The 13809-nt window shown below is 35.1% G+C and overlaps 1 protein-coding gene across 4 annotated transcripts in view; it reads left to right on the forward strand.

Moving 5' to 3' along the window:
* LOC5566573 (ABC transporter G family member 20) overlaps nucleotides 1-13809 on the forward strand; it is a 161860-nt gene that overhangs the window by 16822 nt on the left and 131229 nt on the right. For 2 of the 4 annotated variants that reach the window (XM_021848661.1, XM_021848662.1), the window contains exon 2: nucleotides 5553-5717. The exons of 1 other annotated variant lie outside the window; for it this stretch is intronic. The gene's annotated coding sequence lies outside the window, so the exon portion shown is untranslated. Of the gene's footprint in view, nucleotides 1-5193; nucleotides 5486-5552; nucleotides 5718-13809 lie in introns of those variants that run through there. One more of the 4 variants, XM_021848663.1, reaches the window with a different exon arrangement.

Here is a 13809-nt window from a genome sequence, read left to right on the forward strand (position 1 = left end):
CCATTGATGAAGAGTTGAAACAAAATTTACCAGCTGTGGAAAAAGAAAAGGTATTTCCATTCGATTTGGAACAGTTTGAACGGTTACTCGAAGGAAAATAAGGGGAGGAATTGCAGTTACCATAGTAACCATTTCATTTGGATTTAGTATAGTTCCATGTGTTGATATCGAGTAGTGGAAAATCGAGACATTGAAGTTTGACTGTAGTGAAGGCAGATTTTCATGCAACTTTGACACGCTGTAGCATTGTTTCCCAATGAGAAATCGGCATGAAATTTTGGAAAAGAACTAAATATATGCTAATTTCCACAAAATATTGAATTTTTCGAAGCACTTGTTAAAAAGTACAGCACCAGGTTTAACTATTGAAATATTACCACTTTTTTTCAATTTTCTGTCAGCAATAATTTCAGCAATATGATGAGGAAAAATTGAATTAAACGACTAATAACTAATACCAGTTATAGTTACAGAAAAAAAAAGTTGTTTTTAACATTTTTGATAAATTTGAAAAAAAAGAAAAGAAAAATGATTCTTAGAGATTCAGAACTGACTGACAAAAACTACACGGAAAATCATATTTAATAACTTGAAAATTAATCTTTGAACTGCTTGCGCCATATCATGATATTAATATTTTTGAATCAAACCTTGAGGTTTCTATTTTTCATTATTCTAATTCGAACGATTTTTTTGATATGAGAACTTTCAATAAATAAGTAGTATTATACTGTATGTACCACGGATTATGTTAGTATCCAAAATAAATCTCAAGTGACATTTGACCAAATAGAGCCTTATAACTAAAGATAATGCACAATGGTTCGAATCGACATTTTAGTAGGAAAAATGTGTTTCCTCTTTGCATATTTTAAGAAAAAAGTGAGTGTGGCCCTTAATTAGGATATATATTAGTTTCAAACTTTTTTGCTTAAAGAAATTTTAAGGATCTTCTGCGAACTGTTGGAAAACGTTTTTGTGGACAACTTTGTCGAAGACACTTTTGATCTAACTCTTCATTTGAGCTAAGTAAACTGAATTTTAAAGTTTTAACTGAGGGTGAAACATCAGTTTTTTTTGTTAAACCTTCTTGTTTTCAGATTTCTGTGAATGTTGTCTTCAAAAGAGTTGTAAAACGAAAAAATGATCCAATTTTTTGCAGAACATTGCAAGTTTGTAATTCTTGTGAATTTGAAGTTATAAGCCAACGAGAGAACGTAATTTTTGCAAATTAAAAAAATCACGTCAATCAACTAAAAGAATTCTACTGTAACTCACAAGACTTTAAAATAAACGGCGTGCTACTTTGAGTAAAGTTGTAGGTTTTAACTAGATCTACAACTTTTCCTTACGCCCTTTATGGATAATTGTAAACACCTATAATACATTTTATTAGAGGTCAATAAAAAATTCTTCAAGCTGTAGCAACATAATTTTACTTTTATTATTATTTACTCAATTTCCTAATCTGTACACATTTTGACACTATTGGTTTCCTAAATAATGGTAGAATATTCCACCGCTTCCACACTTCTGTACACCAGGACACAATAATAGCAGCCACTTTGACAAAACACCCATTATTTCTAAAGTTACATTAGCACCATTTTTTTTTTTAATTTAAATTTAATGTGAAACTAGTTTTCCCGGCATACTTCGTACTGCCCAGTAGGCTTTGGAGTAGGCCATGGAAAATCCCTATACAAAATGTCAAATTTGTGTGCCCGTATTTTCATCATTCTCGTTGAGTTTTTCGCAAATATTATTCCACACAAACACGTCGCAACCCTTGAGGAATGCAATTGCGAAGTAATCAGGTAAATCCGTTGTCTCGTTCTCTAGTTATTTCGTGGCATACAAACACCATTCCATTTTTATTTATATAGATAAATTTCTGGGTACTGATAAAATAATGAAAAAAAATTTCAAAATCATACGAAGTTTACAATAAGTACAAGGAAGCGGCTAGTGAATTACTGTAAAACATAGTGTTTCATAGTAATAAATATAAAGTGACTAACGTCTAAATCGTATCATTTCTCCTTATTTTGTTTAACAGGTCTCCAAAAAGTTGTGTATGTGAAAGTTTTAGGTCTAGTTTAAAATTTTGTTTGTTGCGAATTTCGAGTTTTTGAAATGAAACTACACTTTGAAATGATTTTTCTCAATTAAAAAAAATCATTCTGACTGTTTTTACAGCCTAGTTTCCTAATTTATGGCCTTTCGAATCGAGTTATGGGCATTTAAAGATTTGATAGTCTTCATTTAAATTTCCTTAAAACTTCAAAATCACAAACATTACAAACCTGTAATGCTCAGCTAAAAATGTGTATCAAAATGTGTGTCCTCTGAAACTCCTCTGGAACACACATTTACGAAAAACTGAAAACAAAATAATTGGACCAAAAACATTGCTTTTACGAGTCCACCCTAAGTTAAGACTTTCAGAATCAATTTACTTAGCTCAAATTAAGAGTTAGATCTAAAATGTATTTGACGAAGTTGTTCACAAAAACGTGTACTAGCTATTCGCAGAAGTGCGTAACCACAAATTTCCTTAAAGAAAAAAGTTTAAGTCAAAATTAAATCCTATACAAGGGCAAATCTATTAACTTTTTTCTTAGAAGATACATAACTGAACTACGAACAACTTCTTTGAAGACATCATACCTACGTCTAAAATCGACGAGAGTTTAGAGAGAATTTAGAAAATGATCTTAGCAATTTCTCAGAGAAATTCTTTCAAGAGTATCAAATTGATTTATCTTAAAATCAGTTTGATATTGCTCCCCACATTTCTTCGAAAATCTCTCTCGAAAACAAAATATATTGAAATTTCTTTTAAATAAATGCCTACCTAAAAAAATAAAAATATCAAACATTTCTGTTAAGTTCCTATTGGAACATGTTCAACTGATCTTACAAAATCCCTTCAGCAAAAATACTTAAAGATTTCCAATGCAATTAGTGATTCTTTAGGGGGTTTTAAAAAAAAATTCAAAAGATTTTCTATAGGATCATGCAACAAATTCTTCAAATTTTAAATATAAAACTCCAGTAATTCCATCAGGTATTCTTTTAAGTTCTAAAAATTACTCCATGAACTTTTCCAATTGTTAATTCAAGGGTTCTTCCAAAAATAACATCTAAAAATCTATCAACTTTCCTTATTTTGTTCAAAAACTACTCTAGGAATACCCCAATATTTTTTTAGAGTTATTCTTTATAAATTATTCTACGAATCACTCTGTATTCATTTTATATCAAATTTGTAAAGTGACACATACAAAAAAGTTTTGGAAGAAATTTAAGAAAATGGAGGAAACGGTTGAAGAATTGGCGGTATTTTTTACGAACATTACCAAAAATGGTTTATGAAACAAATTGTATTGAAAGATTTTATTGAATTCAAATCTACATTGAAAGTTTGATTAGGGATTCCTGATGGACTTTCAGAAATTAGAAAACATACTTATAAGAATCCTGCAACTTTTCAAAACTCCTAGAATGTCCTTTCCAGTTATTTTGCAAAATGTTTTTCTCACTGACTTTTTTACTGATATGTTAAATTTGGAAGCAAAAGTATTCTTTGAGTCTTTCAACAAATTCCTTTGAAGATTCGAAGGCGTTCCAAAAATACTGTTCGTTGATAATTCCTGTATTATTCAGTGATTTGAGGTAGAATTTTCAGAATACAACATAGGAGAACTTCTTGCGCCATCTGTGAAGCATTTTGAAAATATTTCGGAAGGAAATTGAGAAACATATCCCGGAAACAATTTGTGGATAAACATTGAATATAGGTGAAATTATTGGCCTCCATGAGGAATCCACGTTGAAAATATGAATAAAGCTCACAATATAATTTGACTAATCTCCAAGAAATTTTTAGCAAATGGTTTAAAGCCACTTTTCAATGTTGCCCCATGTTCCTACGCTAATGGAAAAGAATATGATTTTCATAACTTATATCAAAAATGTATTCATAGTGAAGCAAAACGCTGTGACACCTATTATTATTCCATTTTTCGGGGTTTCTCAGTGCCCAGACTACCCGAGAAACATACACTATATGTTATGCACAAAAAAAAAAAATCATATTGATATTTTGAATGTTCGAAACCATTGATTTTTTTTCTACAGTTTCTGTGTCATCGAAAGTGAGTATCAAACTTAACGCTTGTATTATTCGTTACTTATGAAATTATAGGAAGGAAATGTTAGAAAAACAGCCTTGCCAAAGGCATCATATCCTTCATTCTATGCCTTTTAGACTTATTCAAGATTTACTGGAGGCAGAAATGTGGCTTTCTTGGTATGTTTGTGGTATATTTTCCAAATGTGATCCAATTTCCAACATATGTTCCTATAAACCGCGAAGGAAATCCTGTATTGCATCAAGAATAAATTAGTTGGAAAGTTATGCATAGAATTTCAACCGTGGAACAGATTGACTTTGTATATTCTTCAAATGAATGCGATAAAAAAAAATAAGGGTCGGTGTCGCACTAATGGCTTTTAATTGCCGTTTTCTATCTTCGTTCATATATAGTTACAGAACATTTTTTCACATGAAGAGCTGAAGCTACTTATTTAAGAACTATTGATTCACAGCTCGATTTTAGTCAAAAACTTATCGAAATGAATAGTTTCGCTTAAAATTTAAACTCCCTAGCACCTATATCAACCCTTATGTGCCTATAGTAGCTGAGCGAAGAACAATAGCCGGATGAGTTGAAATTCACACAAATTCAAAAAAAATCCTATAGTAGCACTACTTGAAGAAACTATTTTTTATTGAACAAAATAATTGAAGAATTAAGATCCTTTTTACATTTTTTGATCCATTTTACTAAGAAAAAATAGAAAAGTATTGCAAAAATGCGATATTTATATGTTTTGTCTATGCAGTGAATAGGCACATGGACTCCAATAGTGGCACAAACGAAAATATATACAAAATATGAATTTATAGCTTCATCTCTTTTCTTTTTTTTTCTTTTCATAAAACCAAGATGAGAAGCTTTCAGATGACGTAAACATAATGCTGCTCGCTTGATTTCCCTTTTCTATATGAATTTTTGTTCTCAGCTATGTAACTATTGGTACACCGACCCTATTTGTGGAAAATAGTCTTTATCGACAATACGTTATATGTGACAATTATGCGTATAACAGCAGTAAAGCATGTATGCAAAATGTGTATTACGAATATAATCCATGCAATACGTTAAGTTACTAAAATACAGAATCGAACAAATCTATTAGAGTAAAATTCAATATAAGACATTCATACTTTGTGATAGGGCGTTTCTGCGGATCGTACCGCTCAACTAATGATTTTCATCGCGCTTGAAAACAATTCCGTAGAAAGCAGTTGAAATCGTTTCAAAATTAGACAGCTCAAAAAACGCAAAAATAGCTCATAAATGGTGGTGTGCATCGGTGGAAACTATTAATAAAGTACTATCAAGATAAAAACCACGTGCGTGCGCGAGTGTTTGTGTGCTTTCGCCAATTGTTTATTCATTGTTGTTGGATTTCGATTTCAGCCTCGGGAGCTACCGTTAGTGTTGTTGTTGTGGTGTCAGAAGAAAGCAGTAAAGTGCGACGCCGATAAGAGGTGAACTGGTGATAACGAGCGAGCGTTGATTGGAGAAGCAGAAGCGGAGCAGCAGCAGTGTGCGAGTAGCGAAGCGTTTTCCATTGTAAAACAGGTAGGTTCGTCGCTTGCCATCCACTTGTTGGAGGCATGTCTTTTTTACGTGCGAAGCGATTCACTTTTTTGCGGTGTTGTAGTGAGTGCGCTGATAAAGGGTAATTAAATGGAAAGATGGGGAGGGTTCCGGTTGTAATTGGTTTGAAACAAAAAGTGGTTTTACACTTTGTACATTATTTCTAATGAATTGATTCCTAGTTATGCAACGCCGGGGGGCACCCAAGCATATCTTGGTGGCATACAAAGTTGAAATAAATTAACTACTCGCTGTCTTGAGTCGCTACAATATTGGAATGAATGTTCAAAACAAGCGATGGAAAATGCCTTACGTTAGCAATGAACAAACTAGGTGTGTATCCACTACACCTTTGATTACAATCACAATAGAGCAATGCTCAAAGATTAAATTTTTAGACTAGCCGAGCTCCAGAAAAAGCGAATTAATGTTTCAAAAAGAGGAAGTTTTTATCAAATCAACACACCCTTGCGTTCTAACAAATTCCACCTTCCCGAGACTACGCGACGACGCTACATGGCGTATCAAACAAGTTTCCTAATGTATCGATCAACATTCATAACGATCGGCAAAAGTTTTCGGAGATCCATTTCAGTCTACGCAACGATAAAGCTTTCGCAAAACTGGTTTTCCAGGTTCCGCGCAGGTGATCGCCTTCCGAGAGAGTCCCGATATTCGCCTTGGTAACCGCAACGAGCAATTTGGGCAACGAAACCAGCTCATCTCCCTTTGCCGGTAAATTCGTTGAAACTCGATGAACCTATAATTATGTGCCTTGCCCCAATGCAACAGCATCCCTAGAGCTGAAGATGTATAGCATCTTGGCCCATTTTGCTAGGACAAACAGTTCTATTTCAGATTATAAACTGGTTATAGTTCTAAATTTTCCTATTCTTTATGATGTGAAGCTAAAACAATCTGAAACGTGTTGTTTTCTTGTGACTCAGTCAAGGGACGAGATCAAAAGCAGCGCTAAGTAGTGCGTAAATCTGATTATATTCGATATAGTCGTTGAGTATTTGGTAAACAACGAATTCAAGCGATGATTCGATTCAAGCAAAACAAAGCACTTGAATCAAAGTTCGAAAGCTATGCCTAGGGCCAGATGTTCAAGGAAGGGCCACACGTTTCAGGCCCAGTCTAGTTATGAATGCTAATCAGCAATCTTGAACTTGACATTTTGGCAGCGGCAATCGTCAAATAAGTCACAGCGTTTCAGTAGTGGTTACAAACAAATATTGACAGTCGATCAAAAATCACAAATTATCTCATAACCGCGCGATCTCGCGATCGAGAAAGGGGAACGACCCGGCTCTAGGAAGTTCAATATTGACCGGAGGCTGATCGCAGACTGATATGTTGTCACGGTCACCGAGTCGTTTCTGGCCCAATTTGGTGACACAAAGACAGTCGGAAGAGTTCCAATGGCTTTCGCGCAACGCACTCATAGGGTTACCATGAGTGATGTAACTGAAAAAATTCGACTCTGAAAGATCTTTGTCATTTTGATTTGGACTGGGGAAAATCGAAGCATATCAGTTATTGCACTTTCGATCAGTACAAGAAATTGAACATAACTTGGAAGACCTCCCCAAATGGTATTAAAAAAATCATTCAGTTTTGTCGACATGTGCCTTTTATTTTCGAAAATATTTAAGAAGTGGCTTGTTATCTCTGATGGTTTCTGGCAAAACGTGTCAGTTGTATTTTTCGATATTTGGAAGAATGTCTTCATTTCCATAATGGTGCTCAAGGTTTCCTGCCTAAATCCAGGGTATCCGGAAAAACTGACCATATTTGTTGGCATCCTTTGCTTTCTCACTTGAATGATTGCTTGGAAAACCTGGGCTTGACGCGATGTGTTGCTTGTAAAGTTTGTTTTCAGTTTCGATCTGGTTGCTTATTAGGATATATTTTTTCATGTTAGCGAGTTAAACCTTGAATATGAACGTATTATGGAGAAACGCCTATTTTGATTCTTGTCACGTTTTCAAACCCACAAAATAACAGCCTCGGCTTTTCTTGCTATTCCTGATCTGTGCGGTTAGTGGCCTCCATTTTAGAAGTCCTAAACAAATGCATAAACTACTTGTCATAAATACGGACTCACTTAATTAAGTATTGCAACACTCAGATGAATATTGAAACACCCCCAAAAAGTTTAGCATCACCTCAAAACAGGTAAATTCACATTGCTATATCTCGAGATCCGTACGACATGCAAAGAAGCGAATTTGAATTCGAAACTTGTAATCATCTAGTTGGTAAAGCGCTCGTCTAGCATATAAGAGTCCTGAGTTCGAATCCCAGCCGAGCACGTGGACTTTTTCTCGAAATTTCACCCACAATTTATCCATCTATACCACGCGTAATGAGTTAATTAATTCAATAACCATGTGGATTGGATTACCAAAACGTTATGTTTTTCAAGTTATACTGGTTTCATTACTTTCGGCAATAATTCAGCTTATTTTTTAATTGGAAATTTCACCTTCTTTTAATCATCGTCAGTTCTTTAAAATTATACTGATACAAAGATTATTTGCATTACAATTGCATAAACTTTCAGAGTAGATTTTTCCTTATTTTGATCATTGGCTATTTTTTCACGAGAAAACTATGTTTAATATTTATTGGAAGTGAACACTTGTGGTTGCTAGAACTATGAAATATTTTTTTTAGTACGATTCGAGGGATTGAAGTAAGTTGATTTTGCAGAAAGACAAATAAGTCGTAAACCTTTGGAGTTACTAACAAAAGCTGACTATAAATGCAATGCGAAAACTTCTCCTGGCAGCTATGTGCAGAGATGTGAATAATTACTTACATTTAGGATGTTCTTTTTTCAGCACTCACGCCGAGGACCTGGGATCGAATCCCATCCCCGAGATAGTCACTTAAAAAAAATCAGTGTCGACTTCCTTCGGAAGGGAAGTAAAGCCGTTGGTCCCGAGATGAACTAGCCCAGGGCTAAAAATCTCGTTAATAAAGATAGAAAAAAAAAATCTTTCAGCACTGACTGTATCTTGAATCAATACTGAAGAGTTTATTATTACTTTATCAGTATATCAATGATAAATTATCCTTCTTTAAGAAAAGGTGGTAGGTCATTTGCCACAAAGTCGTTTGGCATAAAGCCGTTTGGCATAAATTCGTTTGGCATAATGGTCAATTGGCATAAAGTCGTTTGGCATAATGGTCGTTTGGCATACTAGTCGTTTGGCATAATGAGTCTGAAACCAAGAATTTCTCAATTTTTCGTGTTTACGTTTTTATTGAATCTTTCTGATGACATCAGGCTTGTTTTGGAGTCAATTGATACAAAATGACACTTTATTCTTCAATCCTTCGCCCTTGAATAAATTTAAGCATATTTCAAAAGTTATTGCCAAAAGTATTTTAATTATTATCCAGAAATGATCCGTCTTTCAAATATTAATTCTTCTTTTGTGTTTCGCTATTGGAACAAATTTTTGCACTGAAGATTTTTATATATTTAGCACAAATTTACCCTTCTTTTAATTGTTTTTTTTTTTTTAAATATGATGTAACCATAATTATAGGTATGGAAACTGTTGATTCAAATTTCAATAAATTTCTCCTTCTTTTATGCAAAGGCTGTTCTTTGGAGCTATATTTTTTAAGTATTTTTTTGTTTCCAACTGACAAAAGGGTGACAATCGATAACATTGATCTGCTCAAATTATCAGCGAAAAGAGAAATCGATTACTGCAGTTACTTCGATGGGTTGTGCTACTTTTCCCCGAATGTCGGTTCCCCGAATGTCGGTTCCCCGAATGTCGTTTCCCCGAACGCCAGTTCCTCGAATATCTCGTTTTCCCGATTAGCCCACTTCCCCGAAAAGTTTTTAGCACTCATAATTGTCGTAACTTTATACATTTCAGGGTGATGAACGAACTGACCATCTGATATGCACCCTTCTTAATTTTTTTTTTTGAGTTAATTATAGAGGTTTTAAACCTCGCGGTTCATTCACCTCTGAATACCCTTCTTAATTTAATTGGCGGTTCTCTCGAGTTTTTCCGTTCTCCGCAATTTTGCCAACATGCCTATAGCCGAGAATGACAGAATATTTCCTTCTTCTGACTGTTCATTGTTCTTTCTCGTCACCACTTTTCGGGGAAAACAGTCATTCGAGGAAATGGCATTCAGGGGAAACTAGCACAATCACTTCGATGATTCTGAACGCACTTTTTTATGTCTTTTCGTTTTATTATGCCGCAATAATTTTTGGCGTCCAATATTCTATTGGTTTAATTATAAATTTTGCCTTCTTTTAAAAATAGGCTTTTCTTTATATTTATACTGTTTTAAATTTTATTATTTAGTAAAGCCAAATGTTAACCATTTTTATATTTTGTTGTTTTATCAATTCTTGCCAGATGTGTTGTACGAATGATAATTACTTTAGAACCTGCCAATATTCAACATATACTTTTTTTGGGGCAAACGCATGATCTCTGAAAGATTTTTATCTTGATTTTGTGGGAAAAATATGAAAACTACGAAAACTCAAATGTTTGTATTTATTATCGCGTGTGCCACTATAGGAATACATGTGCCTATAGTAGCACTATTTCTAATTTCTGTTCCTATAGTAGCACTTGCATCACGGCGTTGGCAAAATACTAATCAAAACCGTTTGTTTACAAAACTTTTATATTTTTCCTACAAAGTGTGGATCAAAAGCTTTAGTTTGATGTACAAAAAGTTCTTAATTCATCAATTATTTTGTAAAATAAAAAATAGTTTCTCTCAGTAGTGCTACTATAGGAACAATAGGTTCACTATAGGCGCTAGGGAGCTCAAATGTGAAGCAAAACTAATTATTTCGATCATTTTTTGAACAAAATCAAGCTGTGTATCATTGGTACTTAGATAAATAGCTCCTGACCTTCATGTCAAAAAATGTTTTGAAATGGTTTATAGCAATACAGCCGTAAAAAGCCACTAGTGCGACTATAGGGGACTGTCCACTAAGGGAACACCGACTCTAATATAAATTCGCTGCTTCAGATCACGTGAGAGCACACTCTCGCAGTGGTTATTTTTTATCCTCAATTTACTTTATTCTAATTGGTAGCTCATTTTGCCATTGGGCATCTCTTGAGCGAGGATCGATTGAAATGTTGTACTAGAGCACAACATCTAAATTCACTCTTCTTTATTACCTAATCTATTTTTGGATCTGATGCTACAAGCAAACAAAATTTTGTTGTATAATTTACCGGATCCATGGTAGCATTAAGAACTGCACCAACGATTTTGAACCGACTACAACAATTTGTTAACTTTACTATAATCTTGTACAAATCACTGAGCAGTGCAGTGAATGTGACCATGTCCATAGTAGTATCCACTACAAAGCATTGTATTTCAATCCATGACACCCACCGTACAACACAGTGTGCTCAAAAGTATAATGCCAAACTGGTCTAATCTAAATGCAACTGTGGTTAAATAAGCCGAAGATATTTTCTTGTGTAGTGATGTTGACTATGTTTTGGTACAGATAACAGATTAATGTAGTCGATTGAAAATCGTTTGTGCAGTTCTTAATTTTACCATGGATTCAGTAGCTTCTACAATGTAATTCATTTCAGTGTACGCCTTCTCAGTCCAAGAGAGGTCCATTTGTTCATAGCCGTTTTTGTCGATTGCCGTGTGTTAATCCGGATTCAGTTGAGCGTTCGCTCAGAGAAGGCTCAGATGTCAGTCCGATTTCAGACGACCGTGATTGTTGGACGGATGGGCTCGTGTTGTTCTTTAGTGGACTGATGATGTTTTTTGTTGAGAGGGCTGGGAATCAAACCCATGACCATTCGCTTATAGAGCAAACGTCTAGCCAACTACGACACGTTGCCCACTCCTCTCCCCACTCTCGCAGTGCTGGATGTTTGATGTTATCGTACGTCTCTGAAAAAGCGGTTTGAGCGAAAGGCTTATGATTATCGTCGAGACCGATAATATAATTCCCTGTACAGAAGTCTGATTTCTAGATGAACTCTAAGAAATTTATCATGACGCGATCCAAACTTCAACCTATATAAATAAAAATGGAATAATATTTGTTTGTCACGAGTTGGCTCGAGAACGGGTCACTAAATTTGCGTAATTCTTCCACTGTTGAATTCAGCAAAAAAAAAAAGCTGTTAATGCAGTCTATTTTCAGCTGAATAAACTGTTATTTAGCTACCAATGTTACCTGGAAATATAACGCATGCCGTGACAACTAGTTTTTTATAAATATGAATGCCCAGTTGTTGCACTATGTGATTAATCAGAATAATCGAAGTTGCTCAGAGATTCAATGAATGGAACTTAGCTAGAATTGTTCTCAATGTGCACAAATCGAGAGCTCAAAATATGTAAATCAATAGCAGCACCGTTCACGTCCTTGCGGTCATCAGGGAAGGGAAGAAATGTTACTTAGACAACAATTGTCACAAGCGACCGAAGAATCTTCTGCATCACCAGTAGAAGCATTAAATTAAGAATGCTAATGTCGCTACTGTTCGTGTTACCAACATCTAGTTTGCCACGCGCTGAGAGCTTGACTACCGGTCCTCAAAGTGTCAAATAAATTTCAAAATCATACACAACAACATGGCATCGAACAAACAATGAAAAGATACAGTTAAAGGTAATAATAAACTAATTCAGTTGTGTGAGAACAGCACTATTAGCGTTCTACTACTAATATTTCTATTGCATCACCACAGTTGTCATGGGAAGGATAGTAGGTTAGTGGAATAAGGTCCGGATAGTTTCAAAGTAACGATGCTACATGTCAAACTGACCACACCAACAAAATTGATGAGCTAACTAACAAATTCTGAACAAACTGAAAAAATATTGGAGCTCTAAACCAGCAATCATGGCAACCCTAAGTCCACCACGCCTCGTCACCTCAAACGGAGGACCACAAAATATTTGACGCGGCGACCGACCGGTCTGATGAAAGAAGTTGACAAACACGTTCATCGAACCGTACCGATCGCGTGCACCGTTTGCAACAAGCGACACTAGAACAACAATAGCGAAACAGATACCTACCATATGCAGCCAGTCAGTGGTGGTCGTCTTTTAGTCGCAAGGTGTTTAGGAGGCGAAAGACGCGAAAAAAAAGCGCGAGCTGTGATGAGTATTACGTAGCTTTTACAAAACGTGTATCTGGTCAGAGTGCGTTATCGAACGACAGAGAATTTATGAAACGTGCTCATGGAGGCGTTCAGCAGTAGCGAGTATCTTCTACGATTGGAAGTGCTTCAGTGCTTCCTGGCTAAGGTCGTGATGGTACAGGTGTTTGGACGAAAAACGAAGCACTCATACCTGTTTGACGAATTGTGGTATGAGCAGAAAATTGTTTGAGTATTCTTTGTTAGGCAATCTTTTCGAATTGTTTTTAACAGATTGGTCCAGCTATATTCAAAACAGAATTCATATCAATTTTCTGCACTTCAGTATTAAAGAAGCAAACCGATTGTCAGGTTCTCTTCCACAGCTCTGATAGAAACAAATTGGAATAAGTTGGTTCAGTTATAAATTGCATTAAACTATATTAACAAGAACCGAAGACTCAATGTTGATCCGGTACCCTACCAACTTTGCTTTTCTCCAGTCTTGAACAATTATTTGAACAGTTTATTGTACGTGAATCAATTGAGTTTTTCTCATGGTGACTCGACAAATGTACGAATCAACTGGTACGAGTCTCTTCCTGGGTTTGCGTCAGTTGACGATGATTGTGTTATGATAGAAGAAAAAATCTTTGATATTTGGAAAGTCACATCATACGCGTGACGCACAAGTACCAGCAACGAGTCATCGATTGAAATGAACTGAAATGATAGCAAACAGTGCTAACAAATTGTCGTCATCGGATTGAGTTAACCGAGCTGATTGTATTTTTGGACTTAAAGCTTTGTGTGACAGAGTCTTGATGTCAAACTATCCAATTGGAATGACGGTGTTAACCCGTTTGAATTGCGTTTAACTTTTAAACCTTAAAACGGTACGATACTTTCATTAGATTTTTTAAATAAGTAAGAAA

Source organism: Aedes aegypti, chromosome 3, assembly GCF_002204515.2.
Source record: "Aedes aegypti strain LVP_AGWG chromosome 3, AaegL5.0 Primary Assembly, whole genome shotgun sequence".
Classification (NCBI taxonomy): Eukaryota; Metazoa; Arthropoda; class Insecta; order Diptera; family Culicidae; genus Aedes; species Aedes aegypti.